The sequence below is a fragment of the Sinohyriopsis cumingii genome, chromosome 15 (genome assembly GCF_028554795.1).
Source record: "Sinohyriopsis cumingii isolate HCF-2022 chromosome 15, ASM2855479v2, whole genome shotgun sequence".
NCBI lineage: Eukaryota > Metazoa > Mollusca > Bivalvia > Unionida > Unionidae > Sinohyriopsis > Sinohyriopsis cumingii.
The window spans coordinates 135,944,768-135,967,659 of record NC_142975.1 but is presented as its reverse complement, the minus strand read 5'-3'; the positions used below and the strand labels follow the sequence as shown (position 1 = coordinate 135,967,659).

Sequence of the window (22,892 nt, the reverse complement as noted above, 5' to 3'; positions counted from 1 at the left end):
ATTTTGACCAGTCTCAGTGTTCTATTGATTTTTATAACAGTGAATGCTCCTTTGCTTACATCTTAGTACAATGACAGAATTTGTAAATGTAGCTACTCTGCATTTTAATGGATTGCTTTAAAGCTGAGTACGTATTATGCTCATCTTATGATAATATCCGTGTTGACCAATCACATTCCTCATCATTTTCTGAAGTGGTGTTCAGCACATTTTTACTCTGGGGTTTAGAGCTTCGCTTTCAAATGTTAGATAAAACCACCATGTTAAACATATGCCTAATATTACCATAAATTCCAACCTTTTCAAGCAGATCGCAAGAGATAGGGAAAATAAAAAGTTTATTAAAGCGAAATTGGGAAAAGATTTAATTAACTCCGACTGGAAATCTTAGCAACCATTCATATAAAAGAAAACTATGTTGAAATTATTCTTAAAATTGTGATTGTCTGAGAATAATAATGGAAAAGTAAAGACCCTGTCCTAAAATTAAAATCTAGTGATTGAAATTGCTGCCAACAATTTAAGTGTGATTTAGATTATTCAATCCATAAATACGTCTAGAAAGATGATTGCATGGAAAATAAGACTGAATTGATATTTATGGCATAATAATTTATTAGACAGTTTTACAATCGTGTATTGAAGGTTTAGATTAATATAACTGAAATATTCTGTAATCATCAACACATACTAACATTACATGTCTGACAATAATGACCACAATCAATCCACATGAAAATTTGCAACAATGATCACAATCAATCCTTATGAACATTTATTATGTCTGACAACAATGATCACACTCAATCCACATGAATATTTATGTCTTACAACAACGGTCTCATTCTATTCACATGCACATTTCTTATATGTCAGACAACAGAGATCACATTCAATCATACACAAACATCTATTATGCCTGACAACAGTTAATACAATGATTCCGCATGAAAATGTATTGTAAGACTGACAACAATGATAACAATCAATCCACATGAACCTTTGCAACAATGATCACAGTCAATCCTTATGAACATGTATTTTATCTGACAACAATGAACGCAATCAATCCACATGAATATTCATAATGTCTGACAACAATGAACGCAATCAATCCACATGAATATTCATAATGTTTGACAACAATGAACGCAATCAATCCACATGAATATTCATAATGTCTGACAACAACGATCGCATTCAATTTACATGAACATTTATTATATGTCTGACAACAATGACCACATCAGTCCGCATGAACATTTGCAACCGATTACTGAATATAAATAATCCCATCAGAACCTCAGATAAAATTAAATTGTTGTATCCGATGATAATCAATGGCCAGGAAACATTATCAACTCCAGAAGGAATCTTGTGTTTTTTTTTAAAATAACAACCAAACATTTCGTTCCATCTAATTTAATTGTAAATGGAGTTTAATGTATTAAAATATACAGTAATTAACGTTTATAATCCTGGATATGAACAGCTACATTTACATCTATTGGAGTTCATTAATGTTATGGCTGAATCAAACTTTTGACAACGCTCTTCCTTAAAAGCCATAAAAATGACCAGCGTTATTGAAAGACCTCCTTGTACTGAACTATGTTCTGTCAAGGCTTTGTAATAAAATGCAATGAAACCATATTAAATAAAGTTTACAATGAGCTAAGAACTAAAGTAAAGTTAACTCATTCAAGTTAAGCAACACAAGTTATTGTAACCTATTTAATCTAATCCATTGCCAATGAAGGGCTTTGCAGATATGAAACACTGTATTTGTCATTTTCCTCAACTCTCCTCAGATCCTGGTTTTTCTTTTTTATGTTTTTCTGTAAATTCCTAAAATCTTTTCCATAATTCTGCAGGTGCATCTGTTCTAGGGAGCTGAAAAAAGAAAGCAAATATCTGAAATTGCAGAAAATTATCAACAGTGTAAATTGATTGCAGAAATTCTGTATATCAATAGATTTTAGACTACTCTAGCAAAGAGAACTGTGGGTGCAAAATCTTTCTTTTTTTCAGCTTATAGCCCGTATCCAGTAGTAGCAGGAGTAATAGTAGTAGTAGTAGTAATATCATACAAAATATGCCTCTTAATTGTTCCAAGTTTCACTTTAAAATGTGGCACAACAAAAAATACAAGATTCATTTCATTTTAAGCATAATGTAACTAGTAATGAAGCTTTAATTTTGGAAGGTGGGGTGGGATTATTGTGTTGTTTTTCGCAGTGTATGTGAAGATCATGAATGCGCTAGATAATGAATTGTATTGATGCATATTATTAGAAATGCAGGGATACATTTGTGTATCGAAACAGAATAAAGAAAGAACTCCAATTCAAGATAGAAAAATATTACCTTATATCTTTGATCTATGTGTATACCGACATAGGCACCTATAAAAAAAGACACCTGTAAAAGGGAAAGTTATGATACTGATAAATATATTAACAAAGGACTTAGGAAGTGAAGACTTATAAATGTTGTAACAAGCATGCAAATAATGTCTCAAGAGTTTCAAGAGAGACTAAAGGAATCGATATCTGTTTATCATAAAGAGTCATATACTCCTTGCCGTAGGGAATTCACGGTCCTCTTACACCTATCGGAATACTCACTGCATTTCATTTTGTAAGAAACCAAATGTTCCGGATGAAGTTTTCACTTTCACAAAAGAAAAGGATGCAATTTTGATTCGTGAATTGAGATGTCGCCATAACATGACCTGGTATTGTCGTCCATCACATGTCGGTTATGTCGGAATTTTCAAGTTATGTGTTATTAGGATTTTTAACGTAGCTTTAACAATTTTTCAGTCATATCGCTACGATCACTATAAAAGGCCACACTGCAGACATCGTAGCGATATGACTGAAATATTTTTAAAGCTACGTTAAAAATCCAAATCACACACACACACAAAAATATTTTCTTTATAGACTTAAAAATATTTTCTTTATAGACAAGTAACTTTTATATAAAAGTTAAAACCCATAAAAGTTATATACCAATGGACCAACAGGTCATATCTGAGTAGGTGTTCATTATTTGAAGGTAAGAGCATTAGCTTTCCCACACGTATTTGTCCACAGCTGACAAACAGGACATCCATCCGTGTGTGTGCATTTGGTACACGATAGAAATAGGTGGGCTGAGTGACCCAAAGGGCCTTCTTGTGCGTACACTTGCACCATGTGATATATCAATGTGCAAAACCAAAATCAAAACTGACAAACACAATAAAATCATGGAACCGAAAAGGGTTGGTGATGCTTAATACAGCACCAGTACAAAGAATGATTAACAGTTAGTATTAGCCCGTTAATTTCAGCAAAAAGAAGCACATAAAATCAAAATTAATGCATGGACTTGAGATAAGAAGAGTCAGACAACATAAAACGAGATATGTTTGGCCGAACAATGTGGTTCTAGATAGGAAAAATGTGAGATTAACTTCTTGTCACGAAACATGTACTCACACAATAGTTTAAGGAAAAGAGGATGATATTCCGTAGAATGGCTATGACGACGAAATCAGACAGGAAGAATCTTTTCATTATGGATTTCCATTTATAATTGGAGGAGGGAATATTTAGCTTGGACTAGGGACTTAGAGTCCCAGAAAAGGAAACCAATAAAAGTGTAGCAGCTCATGTATTACTGCTATTAAAAAGGCTTGACGTGGTTCTAAGGAGATAAATAAAGGTGAAATATTGAACAACATATTTTTATTTCATGTGCAAAGTCTGGATTTGTGCAGATTTGTCAAGTTTACTACCAAAGCTGTAAATTTGTTTATCCATTTACGTATGCTTATTTACATGTCATATCAGTGATGGTTCATATGTAATGAAATTAGGACAGTAAAGGCTGCTAATTTGAGTTCAATTGTGTATAAGCACAGCAAACCCTGCATTATCAGATACCTTCAAATAATGAACACCTACTCAGATATGACCTGTTGGTCCATTGTTATATAACTTTTATGGGTTTTAACTTTTATATAAAAGTTACTTGTCTACAAAGAAATATTTTTAAGTCGTTTTAGTGTCCTTATTATACAGGTTTCATTTTATGTGATGGTATGTGTGCAATACTTTCGTCCATTACTATTATATATCTTTAACTGATATTTTGTGGACCGTATTTAAAAATTAAAGTATAAATTTCCAAAAATATGGTACAAGGCATGGAGCATAATGCATAGCTGCAGATTTTTAGTTTTGGAATTACTAACTAAACAGTGACAGAAAGGCAACTGCATGTTAAATATGAAAATAGTCTTAGGCATAAAACATTTGAAATATATACATCATGAAAATATAATGAAAGGGCATTTACAGCCAAACAAACGTCTTCATCTTTCTATAAGCTATCAAGGGACATTACTGCCAACCTAACAGTGGTAAAATTTATCCATCACACAATGTTAATATATGTTCTGGCTGCTTGAAAATAAAATCTGCCTTCAAGTTTTATATTTTTTCACATAGTTCATTATATTCATATATGACTCGAAATTGTATGACCATGCCTGTATCTTCTATGATTTTTTTCACTTTTTGACCCAAAATGTATGGCGATGGCTGTATCTGCTTTGAGGTTAATTATTATTTCACAAAGTAGTTCAATATACACAAATTGAAAATGTGTAGCAATGGTTGTATCTGCTTTGAAGCTAATTACTATTTTATGTAGTTCAGTATATACATTTATGACTCAAACTGTGTGGTCCTGGCTGTATCTGCTTTGAAGTTAATTACTATTTCAGATAGTTCAATATGTACATTTATGACTCAAATTGATGGTCCTGGTTGTATCTGCTTTGAAGTTAATTACTATTTCATATAGTTCACTATACATATTTTATGACTCAAATTGATGGTCCTGGTTGTATCTGCTTTGAAGTAAATTACTAGTTCATATAGTTCAATATATACATTTATTGCTCAAATTGATGGTCCTGGTTGTATCTGCTTTTGAAGTAAATTACTATTTCAGATAGTTCAATATATACATTTATGACTCAAATTGATGGTCCTGGTTGTATCTGCTTTGAAGTAAATTACTAGTTCATATAGTTCAATATATACATTTATGACTCAAATTGATGGTCCTGGTTGTATCTGCTTTGAAGTAAATTACTATTTCATATAGTTCAATATATACATTTATTGCTCAAATTGATGGTCCTGGTTGTATCTGCTTTGAAGTAAATTACTATTTCAGGTAGTTCAATATATACATTTATTACTCAAATTGATGGTCCTGGTTGTATCTGCTTTGAAGTAAATTACTATTTCAGATAGTTCAATATATACATTCATGACTCAAATTGATGGTCCTGGTTGTATCTGCTTTGAAGTAAATTACTATTTCATATAGTTCAATATATACATTTATTGCTCAAATTGATGGTCCTGGTTGTATCTGCTTTGAAGTTAATTACTAGTTCATATAGTTCAATATATACATTTATGACTCAAATTGATGGCCCTGGTTGTATCTGCTTTGAAGTAAATTACTATTTCATATAGTTCAATATATACATTTATGACTCAAATTGATGGCCCTGGTTGTATCTGCTTTGAAGTAAATTACTAGTTCAGATAGTTCAATATATACATTTATTGCTCAAATTGATGGTCCTGGTTGTATCTGCTTTGAAGTAAATTACTATTTCAGATAGTTCAATATATACATTTATGACTCAAATTGATGGTCCTGGTTGTATCTGCTTTGAAGTAAATTACTATTTCAGATAGTTCAATATATACATTTATGACTCAAATTGATGGTCCTGGTTGTATCTGCTTTGAAGTAAATTACTATTTCAGATAGTTCAATATATACATTTATGACTCAAATTGATGGTCCTGGTTGTATCTGCTTTGAAGTAAATTACTATTTCAGATAGTTCAATATATACATTTATCACTCAAATTGATGGTCCTGGTTGTATCTGCTTTGAAGTAAATTACTATTTCAGATAGTTCAATATATACATTTATGACTCAAATTGATGGTCCTGGTTGTATCTGCTTTGAAGTAAATTACTATTTCAGATAGTTCAATATATACATTTATGACTCAAATTGATGGTCCTGGTTGTATCTGCTTTGAAGTAAATTACTATTTCAGGTAGTTCAATATATACATTTATTACTCAAATTGATGGTCCTGGTTGTATCTGCTTTGAAGTAAATTACTATTTCAGGTAGTTCAATATATACATTTATGACTCAAATTGATGGTCCTGGTTGTATCTGCTTTGAAGTAAATTACTATTTCAGGTAGTTCAATATATACATTTATTACTCAAATTGATGGTCCTGGTTGTATCTGCTTTGAAGTAAATTACTATTTCAGGTAGTTCAATATATACATTTATTACTCAAATTGATGGTCCTGGTTGTATCTGCTTTGAAGTTAGATACTAGTTCATATAGTTTAATCATTATGACCCAAAATGTATGGCCCTGCCTGTAGTTGATGTATCATCCATGAAAGCCTTGCAGTTTGTCATAGAATCTCAGGATAGAAGAATTGTGTTCTAAAAAATTTGATTTTACCTAAAATTCTGTACAGGAGATACCTTTAACGGAATATTTTATATTAAGTCCCATTTAAAAAAATGTCTGAGAAAAAGTGTTCAGTTGTATGGTAAGACAATAAAAAATTGTCAATATGTTATGTATTATTTAAAAGGTACAAACTTGTCATTCTAATATGTATTATTTTAAATGATATACACTTTTCAATGTTATGTATTATTTAGATGGAATAAACTTGTCAACCTGTTATGTATTATTTAAATGGTAAAAACTTGTCAATCTGTTATGTATTATTTAAATGGTATAAACTTGTCAATCTGTTATGCATTATTTAAATGGTATAAACTTGTCAATCTGTTATGCATTATTTAAATGGTATAAACTTGTCAATCTGTTATGCATTATTTAAATGGTATAAACTTGTCAATCTGTTATGCATTATTTAAATGGTATAAACTTGTCAATCTGTTATGCATTATTTAAATGGTATAAACTTGTCAATCTGTTATGCATTATTTAAATGGTATAAACTTGTCAATCTGTTATGCATTATTTAAATGGTATAAACTTGTCAATCTGTTATGCATTATTTAAATGGTATAAACTTGTCAATCTGTTATGTATTATTTAAATGGTATAAACTTTTAAATCTGTTATATATTATTTAGATGGTATAAGTTTTCAAATCTCTTCACACTTATTCTGTGAAAGAGTGAGAAATATTCTTTCAAAAGAAAACTTATTAAGTCTCATATTTAAAAATAAAAACATTGGCGTGCATTAAGAATTTGTTTTCCAACCAGTTGATTGTTTGTTTATCATCATCAACTGAATACGTTTTCTCAGGCATTGTTTTAACAATAAATGTGCTAAAATTGTATGAAAAAAAACAATTATACAGTCATGAAATATAATTTTTTTAAAAACACACACACACACACACACACACACACATATATATATATATATATATATATATATATATATATATATATATATATATATATATATATATATAGCTAGCATAGAAAATGACAGGAAAACGTATAATATTTACTTAAGTCATATGAGTAAATTACCAGCATTCCAAGCCCCATTCTGTCATACACGTTTAGATTCACCCTTTCACAGTACCTCTTGACAATGGACTTAACAACCTTGATAAAAGAAAAAATATTACAAGCAAAGTCATGAAAGTCTAAACATAATTCACAGTTTTGAAAGTTTAAATGTTTTTAAATACACAGGTACAAGTAAAGTATTTTTATGTGGGGAAAAACCTTTCATTAGTATGGTGCTGATGATGATAAGGAACCAATCAACTATTAGGAAAACAACGGCGGTCACATCAGATGTTGTACCAAACACTGAAGGACTTGAATACTGTTATTAACGATGGTAAATGTTATCACTTATATACGAAATTTTATCGTTGGTAAAGAAAATGTTCCAGAGCAAACTGCTAAGATGGGAAATTCGGGCCAGTTCTAAAAGATTTATTATTGGATATGATCCAATGAAGGAACACACTTATTATTGCAAAGTACACGATTTTCTTACATTTCTCTCACCGATTGTCTCAATCCGTATAAAGTAAAGAATGTTACTTGCATAACTAAAATTAAAACACCTAGGCTCATTAAAGATGTTATGTTCACAGATTAAAACAGTAAGACACTATCGGCTAACACTTTAAAATTTATGATCAGATTAAGTCGAGAAAACAATTAAATTTACCAAAATATTAATAGAAATACAAAATTTTATAATATGAAGTACTAGTAAGGTACATATCACGCGAAAAAAATAGTATTTCATCCCAGCAGCATTGGTCAGGTTGTCAAATTAGTACAGCTGTCCTAGTTGTTTGGGTCAGACTGTCACATTGGTACAGCTGTCACATTTGTAAGGGTCAGTCTGTCTGATTAGTACAGCTCTCCTAGTAGACTATCAGTCTCGACTCACGACTTGGTGCATGTCGTCTAAAACAAATGATCACTACTGGCATTTTTGTCTCCGTTTGAGAGCTAGGTCAGCATTACCTCTTTATTCCTTGAAATATCAGCACCAGTAAATGTGAGTACTCAACTCTCCAGTGACATTTACTGATATCACACACCTAGTTTATATATATATATATATATATATATATATATATATATATATATATATAGTGTATTTACAAACGAGGGTAATCATGGCTGATGCAACACAAGGTATCACATGATCAAACCTGATGAAATACTTGCATTACGACATCGGGTTTGTTATATTCCTTGGTCAATGTGGGAGAATTTGTAAATATGATCTGATGAAATCATTGTATAAATAAGTTAGACGCAATTCGATGGTTAAAAGAATATCTGCCGTAGAAATAAATGTTCGTGCTATCGGACCCAAAATATAATTACCAGTACATGAGATATGTGAACTTCAATAAGACTGAGATATGACATTGGTGGGATAACTGGTAGAAAAGAATTAAAAGCCCAAAATATGCATGACATATTGTTGGAAGAATTGACCTTGCCCTCTAACATGGAGGACAACTCTTATCAAGGCAAAGTTCTGTATACCCAATAATACAATTACATCAGAAATATGTACATGTCTATGATACAGCCTGATTCAATACAGTACTCTAGTGGGAGTACACTTTTGCCTGCCTTGTCTTATCATTCTTTTTATCGTATTACTACGTTCAGGGACATGTCAGTTTATCAGCCTAGAATGGATCAGTAATCATTTGTTGGTGGGTTCTGCGTGCAAATGGATTTTGTCAAGCACATGCATTATCTCTTGTTTATATCTTTGTTTTCCTATTATCCAATATAAATAGAATTTAAGTGATTTCAAACGGGTATATGGGTATATGGGTCAATGTGCATGACTGCTTCTAACTACCACGAAAAAGCAAGCAGTTTGAGCCACAGTTATATACAGATGTGTGTGTGTGTGTTTTCTTTTCTTTTTTCCCCAGTGATTTAAGTTTGTTCCTCTTCCACAATATCTTTATTTCTGTCTTTTTACTTATATCATCTATCCAAAGATTGGAATTAGCTTAAAAAATAACATTGAAAGTAATTTGTTTTTAAATACTGTCATTTCAACAGGTTGTTTTAATTTGTCATTATCTAGGTAATTAATATGTATCGTTCCCATTTTTCCCGAAGCTAATTAGTACAAATCATTTACCGTGACCCTATTCGTGTTTGTTTGTGTCTGTGTGTGTGTGTGTTGGGGGGAGAAGCAATATGCCTTACCATATCGAGAAATAAAATATATGGGACGGAGCCTTTTGAAGTCTATGTTTCGCATCTTTGCCTGTGCTCAGTTGTTCGATTTTGACTGTCATATACCTGCCTTCTTTTAGGTTGTCCCTTAAAATGTATATGTGTGTTGTATTTGTGCTTGTGGATCGTCAAAATCGGGCGAAATGTTCGACCACAGCTGCTCAATTCTATTTTTTTTTTCAAATCAAAATATAAACGAGTATCGATGCTCCTGACTCGTTACGTGTAATGGACGCACACAAATATGTCAATGGGGGTGGGGGGGCTCATGGTTGTTCCGTACCCAAGTCGTTTCGTACCCAAGTCGATTCGTACCCAAATGAGTTGTTTCGTACCCAAAACAATGGTCGTTTCGTACCCATGGTGCTGGTCGTTTCGTACCCAAATGAGTCGTTTCGTACCCAAGGTGCTGGTCGTTTCGTACCCAGTGATACAGTCGTTTCAAATGTAACCACAAATATCATAAAAAGATATTTCATACGTATTTTCTATGTTGCTTTTTTTCTTTTGTGATATATATACATATAAATAATAATAATAATAATAATATGACTTTGTATACTTTAACGGGAATCATAATCGAAATGTTATCAAATGCTAAAATCCACGGATATCTAGTAAGTTTAAGCTTTCAAGCTTAATTCAATTTCACACGTGTTTGATTATTTTTTTGTTTTTGTTTTATTTTGAAATAATTTCAATAGGTCTATAATTTTCAGCAGTATTTAGATTCAGAGAATTTTTACTAAATTCCCTGTCAATAATTCTTTAACAATAATACTATATTTACCTCACTTGTTTACTGGGGATTAACTTTATCTTCGGAATTTAAAATTGGTTTACTCAGGCACTTATATTTTAGTATAAAGAGCATATGGCAAACTTGGAGTTATATGCAATGAATTCAATTTATCATTAAGCCAAAAAGAATCAATTATCAAATATCAACAAATGCAGCCCAGAATATTCTCGGTGTGGGAAGAGTATCAGAACGGCGTCATCTCCTCCTCAAAATTACTGAAACGTTGCAGCAGTATATACGGCCCGACAACTGAATGACAAGGCAATTTAATTGCATTATTATACCATGCATATTGTAATTGTATTTTCTTCATGTATGCATGTAATAAAACTCTAGAATGTATATTTCGGAATAATGTTGTTAGTCTTTTGTTATTTAAGAAACCTTTTCGAGCTATTCTTTCGTCTTACTGAGACATCTCCTTCAGTCATTCTTTGGATGGTAATTTTTACTGTTCTAATCTGGGAAAAATATATGCCATATTACATAGGGTGCTGTACTGAATACGTTTCAATACTGGCTCAATCAAAGCATGCATACATATCTTCGATTATTTAAATAATTAAATCTGTTTTTAAACAACAAAGTAAATATATGTAAAATGCAGTGCCAAATTAAATCTCTCTCTCTCTCTCTCTCTCTCTCTCTCTCTCTCTCTCATTTATGTGGAGGATAACAAAAGTGAGCAAAAATGTGCACAAGTATGCCAATGCGATCGGCTGTCTCTCCCTCCCCCCCCCCCCCAAAAAAAAAAAAAACGGCTTGGTTGCCCGTTCAACACCTTTAAAAGCAGGCGACAAAAATTGAAATTAACACCAGTATTGGGTCTTGGAGAAGAGAAACTTACACAAACGACACTATTGTATCTGCATTCAGCCCCATTATCAAAAGATCGCAAAATGTATAGTTGTTTTGAGGGGATAACCATTTGTAATTTATCGGACACGTTAGTCATTACTAAATAATACCAAGAAATATGACAAGTAATTGTTAATTGGAACTATACAAAAATAATGGACTTATTCAGTTATTTAAACCTGGCCAACGTTTTTTTTTTTTCTTTTTGCTGGCAATGTGAATATTTTTTTTAATTCCGTTTTGTACATAGATGCTATTATACAGTGAAAACAGTACAATTACTGTAATTATCTGTGTTTGGTAAATTTTTTGCCCGGATATGCTTTGTTTAAGTTAGGAAAAGGGAGCTGTAAATATGAAAATACTTGTACACTTGTAAATTAATTGGTGCGAAACGACAAGCACCTTGGGTACGTAACGACCAGCAGCTTGGGTACGAAACGACCAGCACATTGGGTACGAAACGACCAATTTCCACTGGGTACGAAACGAATTGGGTACGGAACGACCAGGCACCGGGTGGGGGAACTTGTCTCTTCCCGCCGGATTTTACCTCTAAACATGTTTTAGCCTACATTCGTAAAACTTAATACCTGACCATTAAAGGGTTGCACATCCCCCCCCCCATAATTTTGGTGAATGTACATTAATTCTTCGTATGTATGAACGCCATACTAATGAAAATGTAAAATATTTTGAACATTTTCAGCAGATATTTTGATGATTTTCCTGTTTAACTGTTCATTAATTTAAACGTGGTGTACATCTTTTCAAGGTTTACTTCAAAGCACAGGTGCTCGACGCGAGCTTGATGTTGAGAAGGAAAAAAAAAATCTAAAGGAAAAAAATCATCCAGAGTGACAAAAAATACCTTAGATTACCCCCATGGCCCGTTCTGACATAGGACCCTCTCTATCATAATATATAAGAGAGAAGGTACGGAACTTCCAAATACTTCGTTCCACCTATGACCCTCGATTTCCTTCTGCTATTTCCGTCTCTAAAGGCACTCGACCATACCATATGGCTTGTTTTTACTCCTGAGATGTTTTTCTATCCATCAAGCCATCAATGACTTTTCTGCGTTGTACCAAACTGAAGTTAACGGGCTCCGAAACTTGCGATTTTCGCGATTTTTTTTATTGTGGACAAGTGCGTGCACGTATGAAAACCGGTGAAAAGACGTACATGTACCGTCTTTTCAACTCTATGGTGCATCCCTTCTTGAATTACAGAACAGTGGTATATGCAAAAGTAAGTCTTTACTTACCATTAACTCGATTCCACTTTAGGAATCCTGTTCCATGCAAGAATTAGACATTGTCTTCTTTACTGCACTTACATTGTATACACGCAACTCTATTTTCAAAATAGGTAAACTATGTGGCACACACGTCAATGCCGAAATATGATTGGCTCAAAAGGTTATACTTAAAATAACATCCCAGGCTTAGAGAATCGTTTCACGATAAAGACTATTTGTATCCTGTCAAAAATAGGTAATAACATGATCGGATTATGTTAGGAATCATTTGAATGTGTTAAATTAATGGTTTTATCATCGATGTAGATTGCACGTGACAGTATGTTGCTGAGATGGGTGAACTTGTTGACCATTTAAATAATATTTTACTGGTGCAGGTTGATGCATCACCTGTCTTCTTGATACTGTGACAGAAATTAATCGGAGATAAATTGTCCATACTGTGCTACAATTCAGATCACAAACAGTCACTTCCTGTAACTTTGTCTTCGCCTGTGACGATTCCAGTACCATACTCACGGAAATCATACGTAAGCGATGCATAGAACATCATACCGAAGATGGTTGGGGGCAACACAGCTCTGCTAGAACCTTTGCCGATTGGGAATTGTTCAGATGAATTGACGATGTCCACAGGCATTCCATCATGGTAATATCAAAACAGCATAATGAATATCTCTGGGCAACCAAAGTTTGCAATAATCTTCTAAAAAAAACTTTACAGCTGATTAAGTTGTATTCCTGGCATTTCTCCTGGGGCTGAGGAACTGCAAACACCATGTATGTGGTCCTTTTCCATTTCTTGAAGCTACACTGACTCTCTAAATCGAGAGTAATCAAGAACATCGTCACTCAAGAGTAATCAATCAGCGAGGAAGCAACTGATCGACTGTAGTAAGTGGAAATCAACATACCAATTGCTGATCTTCCAAAGTTGACTGCATCTGTGAAGCCAATGGCTAAACACCTGTTGTCAGATGCTATTCAGAATTTAAAAAGCTGGAGGCTCGCACATGGTACAGAAACTTACTGAACTCTACCAGTCAATGTGGACTCATAGAGCTATATCCAAGAGTACAAGGATGAATCCATCATCCACTTGTACAAGTGGAAAGGCAACATACAGTTGTGTGACACCCATTGCAGCAAGCCTTGCTATCAATAGCCAGCAAATACATTGCCAAAATTCTGATGATTCATTTTGTGTATTACATTGATCAAGATTTTATTTTGTGCATTACACTGATCAAGATTTGATGCATCACCTGCTTTATCATTTTCTTCATAGGCCTGATGATAACATGCTACGGTCCTTCCTGGTATCCCATGACCTTGCATCAGATCACCTGTGCATTATATGCCATCTTGATGTATCAGTCCCTAACCCTCCACCTTTATCTGCTACTAAGAGAAATCTCCGTATGATAAATAGAACCAAACTAATGCACGACATCCAAGCTAACCTAACAACTTGCTTACCTCCTACCGCAGAACAACTTGATAACTGCCTGCGTTCATTGCTTGACAAACATGCCCCAGCTACCAAGTGTAGAGTATCAGTTCAAAAGTGTTCTCCATGGTATAGCAGTGTTAGGGACCAGCTTCGCACTGCTAAAAGAGACCACCGTAAAGCTGAGAGGCTTTGGCTTTCCAACAGACTCACATAAGAAATCTATGAAGCCGCTAAGAAGAATGTCACAAATATAGTCCATGCAGCGAAATCAACCCATTATACTACTAAAATCATGGAAAGTTCCAGCTGCAAAGAGCTCTTCGAGATTACTAACAAGCTAATGTCAAGGAACAAATCTACACCACTTCCAACTACCTTCTCTCCAGTGGACCTTCCGGACATGTTTGCAGATTTCTTCCATGACAAAATACAAACCATTAGAGATAAGCTTGACACCACAACTTCAATTGGATCGTCGTCACCATACAGTTGGGATACAGAATTTGAGCGGCAACCATTAGCAGCATTTGAACCTATCTGTATGGATTTTGTACATACTATCCTGATGAAGAGTGCACCAAAGTCATGTGAACTTGATCCAATTCCAACATCACTGCTGCTTGAGTGCTTAGATCCAGTATTGCCTTCACTAACTGATGTTATTAATACCTCTCTCTCATCCATTTTTCAAATCTGCCATTGTAAAGCCTCTTCTGAAGAAACCAACACTAGACAATAATGATTTAAAGAACTACCACCCAGTTTCTAATCTCCCATTCATATAAAAAATCTTAGAAAAGGTTGTTCTATCCCAGCTTGTATCTCATCTAAATTCAAACAGTCTTTTTAGCAATGTACGATCTGCATATCGTCCTTGCCACAATACTGAAACTACTCCTCTAAAAGTAGTTAATGACATTCTCGCTGCGTTGGATAGTGGAAAGATTACAGTTCCCACCCTCCTTAATGTGTCTGCAGCATTTGACACAATAGACCATGATATATTACTTCACCGTCTCCATCATGTATTTGGCATTCATGATACAGCCTAACTGTAGTTCAAGTCCTACTTGGTCAACAGGACACAAATTGTATCTGCAAATGGAATACACTCCAGCCCAGTTGATCTATGTTGTGGTGTTCCACAGGGGCATGTTTTTGGACCTGTTCTCTTCATTCTGTACACTCAGTCGCTCTCAAGTGTCATAGATCATCATCCAGTGTCATACCAATTGTATGCTGATGACACCCAAATATACAAATCTAGCCACCCAACTGAAGTTGATGCTACAATCCAAGGTGTAGAAAGGTGCATTTCTGATGTGAAATCATGGATGACATGTAACAAGCTGCAGATGAATGATGATAAAACTGAGGCCATTCTGATCACAACACAAAGACTTTCTCATTCACATCCTTTACCTCAAACAATAAATATCAGTAACACCTATATTAAATTCACACAATCAGTACGAAACCTAGGTGTTACTCTGGACAGTACTCTCACATTGCACCAACATGCTATGAACATATGCAAGGCTGCATATCTTGAGCTGAGACGCATCAGCTCAATTCGAAAATATCTTTCAGTTGATGCTACTAAAACACTTGCGTATTCATTAGTACTTTCAAGACTGGACTATTGTAACTCAATTCTGTCTGGTTCATCTCAATATCTGCTCCAGAAACTTCAAAGAGTTCAAAACACAGCTGCTCGGATCATACTTAGAGTGCCACGATCAGAGCACACCTCCCCGCTGCTCTGTACCCTACACTGGCTATCCATTCGATCCAGAATCAAACACAAAATTTGTTCTCTGTGCTATGTTTCACTGTCGGACTCTAGTCCAACATACCTATCTGATCTCACCCATGTCTACACACCAGCAGGAAACTTAAGCTCCTCTTCTGACAATCGTATACTCATTATTCCAAGTATGAAAACAAAGTAATATGGACAGTGTTCTTTTGTATACCAGGACCCAGCAATGTGGAATGAATTGCCCACTGAACTTAGACACAAAGACACAGTGATCACATTCACACAAAGACACAGTGATCACATTCAAAAGGGCTCTCAAAACTCACTTATTTCGACTGCAAGAGCAAACTTAAAGACCTAATAATGTTTCCTACCTTAAATATTCTCATCATGTTTGTTAATGTTTTCTAATTTCATGGTGTTTGTTTTTGTAATCATATTATTATATGTTTTTTATCTTATAGGTGTTGTCTAATGTTGTAAAGCGCTTAGAGCTTCTAAAGATTAGGCGCTATACAAAGTCCTCATTATTATTATTATTATTATTATCGATGTCCTCCTTACTCATTGGGTCAACAGTGTTTATGTTCATAAGCGCATCTTGCTTACACAGTTTGTCATTGCACTTTTGATATTATTCATAGATGCTGCTTAATATGTTTCACCCATCTTTGAAGTAACTTTATCGCTATCATTGAGCAGTGTGGCATTTTCAACACACAGTATCGGATGTTTCTGATGACTGTAGCCCATAGTTTGTAGACTTTCAGTACATAAATAGCCATGATATTAAGTTTATTCCATGTTTGTTTAGATACTCTCTCTCTCTCTCTCTCCAGTGTTCAAAGAAAATGTTTTCAGACAAAGGCTCAGGGTTGGTGATTTTTAAAGATGAAAAACCCTGACTTAAATTCGACAAGCCCATTGTCCAATTTCACTCTACTCAAACTGGCCCAAATTTGTCATGTTATGTTTTACGCAACGTTGCAATGCGTCATTTCAAATTTGAAAAGAGATAAACAAAATCTCATTAAATTGTCTTTGGTGTTTAGTCAGTTCTCAGAATATTTCAAGTAAAGCAAAGTTTTCCATTTCAGTGATTGTCCAATTGCTTTATCAATGTCCTCCTTACTCATTAGGTCAACGGTGTTTTATGTTCATACACGCATCATGCTTATAGAGTTTGTCATTGCACTTTTGATATTATTCATAGATGATGCTTAATATGTTTCACCAGTGTCGCTTTACAGTAGTGTAAGCGTTTGCAAGGGGCAGCTAAATTATTATTCATTAAACTTTAACTAGAAACATATGACCCAACCCATTAAACCCCGATTTTACAAAAATATGCCATTCCTACACGGGACATTTGAATATCTTCCACCTGTTATATATCAAAAGTCATTTGTTACTAACACTTCTCTTGCTTCAAAAATAGCCTAATGTCTGGAAAAATCTCAGAGAGGAATCCTTCCATTTTTCAAACTCTTGTAAGGAATGACTCTCCCCACATTTTAGAACTACACAAGAATTTACACTGATGGCTCAAAGGATAGCGAAAAGGCTGCTGCAGCCTTTATTAGTAGAAATCGCACTACAAAACTTCACTTGTCAGGTGGTGCATTGTTATCTGCAGCTGAAATATGAATAGTACTTGCCCTGAATTATATCCAAACTGGATGTATTTTAAAATTATATCATTCTCTCTGATTCACTCTCAGTACTTGAGTCAACACCAGTATAAGAAGTTATCAAACCCATTACTGAACAACATTCTCGTGAAACAAACCGAGCAGTATATTGTTTGTTTACTCAACCTTGTCTGTATATAAGGTAATGAAATAGCCGACTGCACTGCAGCAGGGTATTGATGTTTGATGAAAAATTTGGTTATGGTAAACTAGGTTTAAAAGACAATATTTTAGTGAATAGTAGGGTTATGGTGGGTTTTCAAGTAACTATTTGTGAATAGTTAATGTAGCCTAATGTAGCTTAGGGTTTATAAACAAACCAGCAAAATAAACTTCCTGGATAGGAGTGTGGGCGATCTCGGTTTCTAAAATAAATGGAGGATATTATCGTGATGGCCTAGGATTTTTTAATGTGAAAGAAATGGAGAATAGGCAAGTTGGTGGTCATTGATATTTATTTCTATTACTACTCAAATTAACAAAATCACTGTGCTCCTGCACATTTTTAAGAGCAACTACCCTTATTTACTTCAAGCCCATTGAGAGAGTCTTCTGAACTCAGTTTGTCTTAGTTTTTAATGGATCACTATGAAATGTGTATGAGGCATGGTTGCCATTTGAAAATGTTCAGGTCAGTTTGCTGTCACAAACTATATTGCACATCAGAGTTATTGCCCTTGAAAACGAAATCGGTGTGCGAATACATCTGATCTTGCAGGATTTGTTTTTTATATAAATGTTTTTCTTTTCTTTTTACAGATTGCTATGAAACAGACATAATATTGGCATCGTCTGAAGAAACATATTTTGACCAATCTTAGTGCTCCCTTGATTTTTATTAGAGGTAGTGCCCTTTTAACTTACAGCTTAATACAATGACAGAATTTGTGAATGCACTCCTCTGTATTTGAATGGACTGCTGCAATAACTTAGTATGTATTACACTTATCCTATGATAATATGCATCTTGACCAATCATTTTTCTCACTGTTGTAAGAAGAGTTATGTATTTGTTTATTCTAGGGTCTAGAGTTTCCTTTTCGAATGTTAGATAAAAACACCATGTAAAATATATGCTCAATGTTACCATAAATTCCACCAATTTCAGGCAGATTGCATGAGATGAGAAAAGTAACAATATTATTAAAGTAAAATTGGGAAAAGATTTAATGACTACTGGAAATGTTTTAAATATAGCGGGATATTCGTGTGCTACACCCTACCAGACTCCCACTACTCTCTTTCCAAAAACTAACAACCATTCATATAAAAGCAAACTATTTTGAAATTATTTTTAAAATTGTAATTGTCTGAGAAACTAATAAAAGAAAAGAAAGCCTCTGTAAAATCTAGTAATTGAGATTGCTGCTCGCAATTTAAGTGGAATTTAGATTATTCAAATTGTAAAGATGTCTCTTGTGTGCATGGAAAGATAATTGCATCGAAAATAAGAGTGAACTTATGTTTATGGCATAAGAATTTATTAAACAGTTTAAAAAATATTAAATCATGTATTCATGGTTTAGATCAATATAACAGTGAAATATTATGTAATCATCAAAACATGCTAACATAATATATGTCTGACAACAATGTTCACAGTCAATCAACATGATGAACATTAATTATGTCTGACAACAGTGATCATAATTAATCCACATGAACATTTATTGTCTGACAACAGTGATCACAATCCATTCTTATGAACATTTATTATGTCTGACAACAGTGATCACAATCAGTCCATATAAACATTTATGTCTTACAAGAGTGATCACAATCAATCCACATAACATTTATTATGTCTGACCATCGTGATCATAATCAATCCATATGAACATTTATTATGTCTGACAACAGTGATCACAATCAATCCATATGAACATTTATGTCTTACAAGAGTGTTCACAATGAATCCACATAACCTTTATTATGTCTGACAACAGTGATCAGAATCAATCCACATGAACATTTATTATATGTCTGACATAAGTGATCATAATCAATCCACATGAACATTTATTAGTCTGACAACAGTGATCAAAATCAATCAACATGAACATTTATTATATCTCTGACAACAGTGATCATAATTAATCCACATGAACATTATTGTCTGACAACAGTGATCATAATCAATTCTTATGATTATTTATTTTCTGACAACAGTGATCACAGTCAATCTATATGAACATTTATGTCTTACAAGAGTGATCACAATCAATCCATATGAACATTTATGTCTTACAGGAGTGATCACAATCAATCCACATAACATTTATTATGTCTGACAACAGTGATCAAAATCAATCCATATGAACATTTATTATGTCTGACAACAGTGATCACAATCAATCCATATGAACATTTATTATGTCTGACAACAGTGATCAAAATCAATCCATATGAACATTTATGTCTTACAAGAGTGATCACAATCAATCCATATGAACATTTATGTCTTACAAGAGTGATCACAATCAATCCATATGAACATTTATGTCTTACAACAGTGATCACAATCAATCCACATAACATTTATTATGTCTGACAACAGTGATCAAAATCAATCCATATGAACATTTATTATGTCTGACAACAGTGATCAAAATCAATCCACATAACATTTATTATGTCTGACAACAGTGATCATAATCAATCCATATGAACATTTATTATGTCTGACAACAGTGATCACAATCAATCCATATGAACATTTATGTCTTACAACAGTGATCACAATCAATCCATATGAACATTTATGTCTTACAACAGTGATCACAATCAATCCACATAACATTTATTATGTCTGACAACAGTGATCAAAATCAATCCATATGAACATTTATTATGTCTGACAACAGTGATCGCAATCAATCCATATGAACATTTATTATGTCTGACAACAGTGATCAAAATCAATCCACATAACATTTATTATGTCTGACAACAGTGATCATAATCAATCCATATGAACATTTATTATGTCTGACAACAGTGATCACAATCAATCCATATGAACATTTATGTCTTACAACAGTGATCACAATCAATCCACATAACATTTATTATGTCTGACAACAGTGATCATAATCAATCCATATGAACATTTATTATGTCTGACAACAGTGATCACAATCAATCCATATGAACATTTATGTCTTACAACAGTGATCACAATCAATCCACATAACATTTATTATGTCTGACAACAGTGATCATAATCAATCCATAAGAACATTTATTATGTCTGACAACAGTGATCACAATCAATCCATATGAACATTTATGTCTTACAACAGTGATCACAATCAATCCACATAACATTTAGTATGTTTGACAACAGTGATCAAAATCAATCCACATAACATTGATTATGTCTGACAACAGCAATCATAATCAATCCACATGAACATTTATTATGTCTGACAACAGAGATCACAGTCAATCCACATAACATTTATTATGTCTGACAACAGTGATCAAAATCAATCCACATAACATTTATTATGTCTGACAACAGTGATCACACTCAATCCACATGAACATTTATTATATGTCTGACAACAGTGATCACACTCAATCCACATGAACAACTGCAAACAGTTCTATAAAATATAAAAACTAAACAGCTGTCAATTGTTTTTAGTATCATTACAAAACACTCACAGCTTCAAATATATACAGAAAACTGGGGATATAACAAAGCCAATCAGAACCTAAAATAAAACTAAATTGTTTTATCTGATGTGAGTTATTAGCATGGAACCATATTATTAACACTGAAAAGAATCTTGTGTTTTTGTAATATCCAATCATTTTGTTCTTTCTGATCTCATTATAAAAGGTATTATTTGTATTAAAATACAGTTTTCAATAATTAATGTTTGTGTTCCTGAATAGGTAAAGGTAAATTAACAAATATATAGTCCAATAATATTCTGACTGAATCAAATATTTGACAACACTCTTCACTGAAGCCATAAAAAATAACCAGCGTTATTGAAAGATCTCCTTGTACTGAAGTATGTTTTGTCAAGGCTTTGTCATAAAATGCAATGAAACCTTATTAAATAAACTTTTCAATGAGCTAAGAGCTTAACTCAAGTTAAGCAACACAAGTTATTTTAACCGATTTAGTCTAATCCATTACCAATGAAGGGCTTTACATATATGAAACACTGTATTTATCATTTTCTTCAACTCTCCTCAGATCATAAGTTTTTAAAAAATGGTTTTTTTTGTAAATTCCTTAAATCTTTTCCTTAATTCTTCAGGTTCATCTGTTCTATGGAGCTGAAAAATGAAAGCAAATATACAAAGATACAAATAATTACCAGCAGTGTAAATTAATAGCAGAAAGTCTGTATTCAACAAATTTGTTAGACTAGTACTCTAGTAATGAGAATTTTGCTTGCAAAAAGCCTATATCGACAGCTTATAGCCAGTATCCTGTAGCGATATTATTATACATACTATACCTTTATCTGTTCGGATTTTCACTTTGTAATGTTTCATCTGTCAGATCTTTTTCACCAGACCTAACATTGATGAATGGCAGGATGTCTGTCACCAGACACCAGGCAATACTCTTCTATCAACAAGACAACTTTTTTAATTGATGGGCTATGGACAAGAATCAGGTTGCCTCCCTTAGTTACTTCTCAGTCCATATGGAGATAGGGAGTTGGGTTTTACTTGCTAGACTTGATAAGGGGATAATATTGGCATCTCCCAATTCCTATGTTACCGTTTAGTCCATATGGATTTGGGAACCACCACTACCTGATGGTGAATTTTCCAATAGCCTTCTTCCCTATAATCAACCACTGTTTCCTTTCATCATTTCAGACTGGTTCTCCTAAGGGAAGAGGTGCACACAATTTTACAGAAAGGTGCAGTGGAGCGGTTAATGGCTAAAGTTTGGATTTTTGTTCCCATATATTTCTGGTGTTGAAGATAGGCGGAAAGCTTCACTCATCATCAATCTTTCTACCTTATACAAATTCCTTTGAGAAGTACTTTTCAAAATGGAGACCACCGCATGCGTGGAGAATGCTATAAGGGAATACAATTGGATGGTCTTTATGGACCTGCAGGATATATACCTTCACAACCCCATTTTCCTGCCTAATAGGAAATACCTCCAATTTTGTCTCAGCCACAAGTTATTTCAATTTTCGTATCTACTCTCAAAGTATTCACC

General features: G+C 33.6%; 1 long non-coding RNA gene across 1 annotated transcript; it reads right to left on the bottom strand.

Annotated features, from left to right (window-relative positions):
• Positions 1–598: 598 nt before the first annotated feature.
• Positions 599–7,723, bottom strand: LOC149782847 (uncharacterized). The gene is made up of 3 exons (XR_016414631.1): positions 7,643–7,723; positions 2,368–2,421; positions 599–1,893 (listed from the first exon to the last, which is right to left on the bottom strand). It is a non-coding gene; the product is annotated as an uncharacterized LOC149782847 (long non-coding RNA).
• Between the last annotated feature and the right edge of the window lie 15,169 nt (positions 7,724–22,892).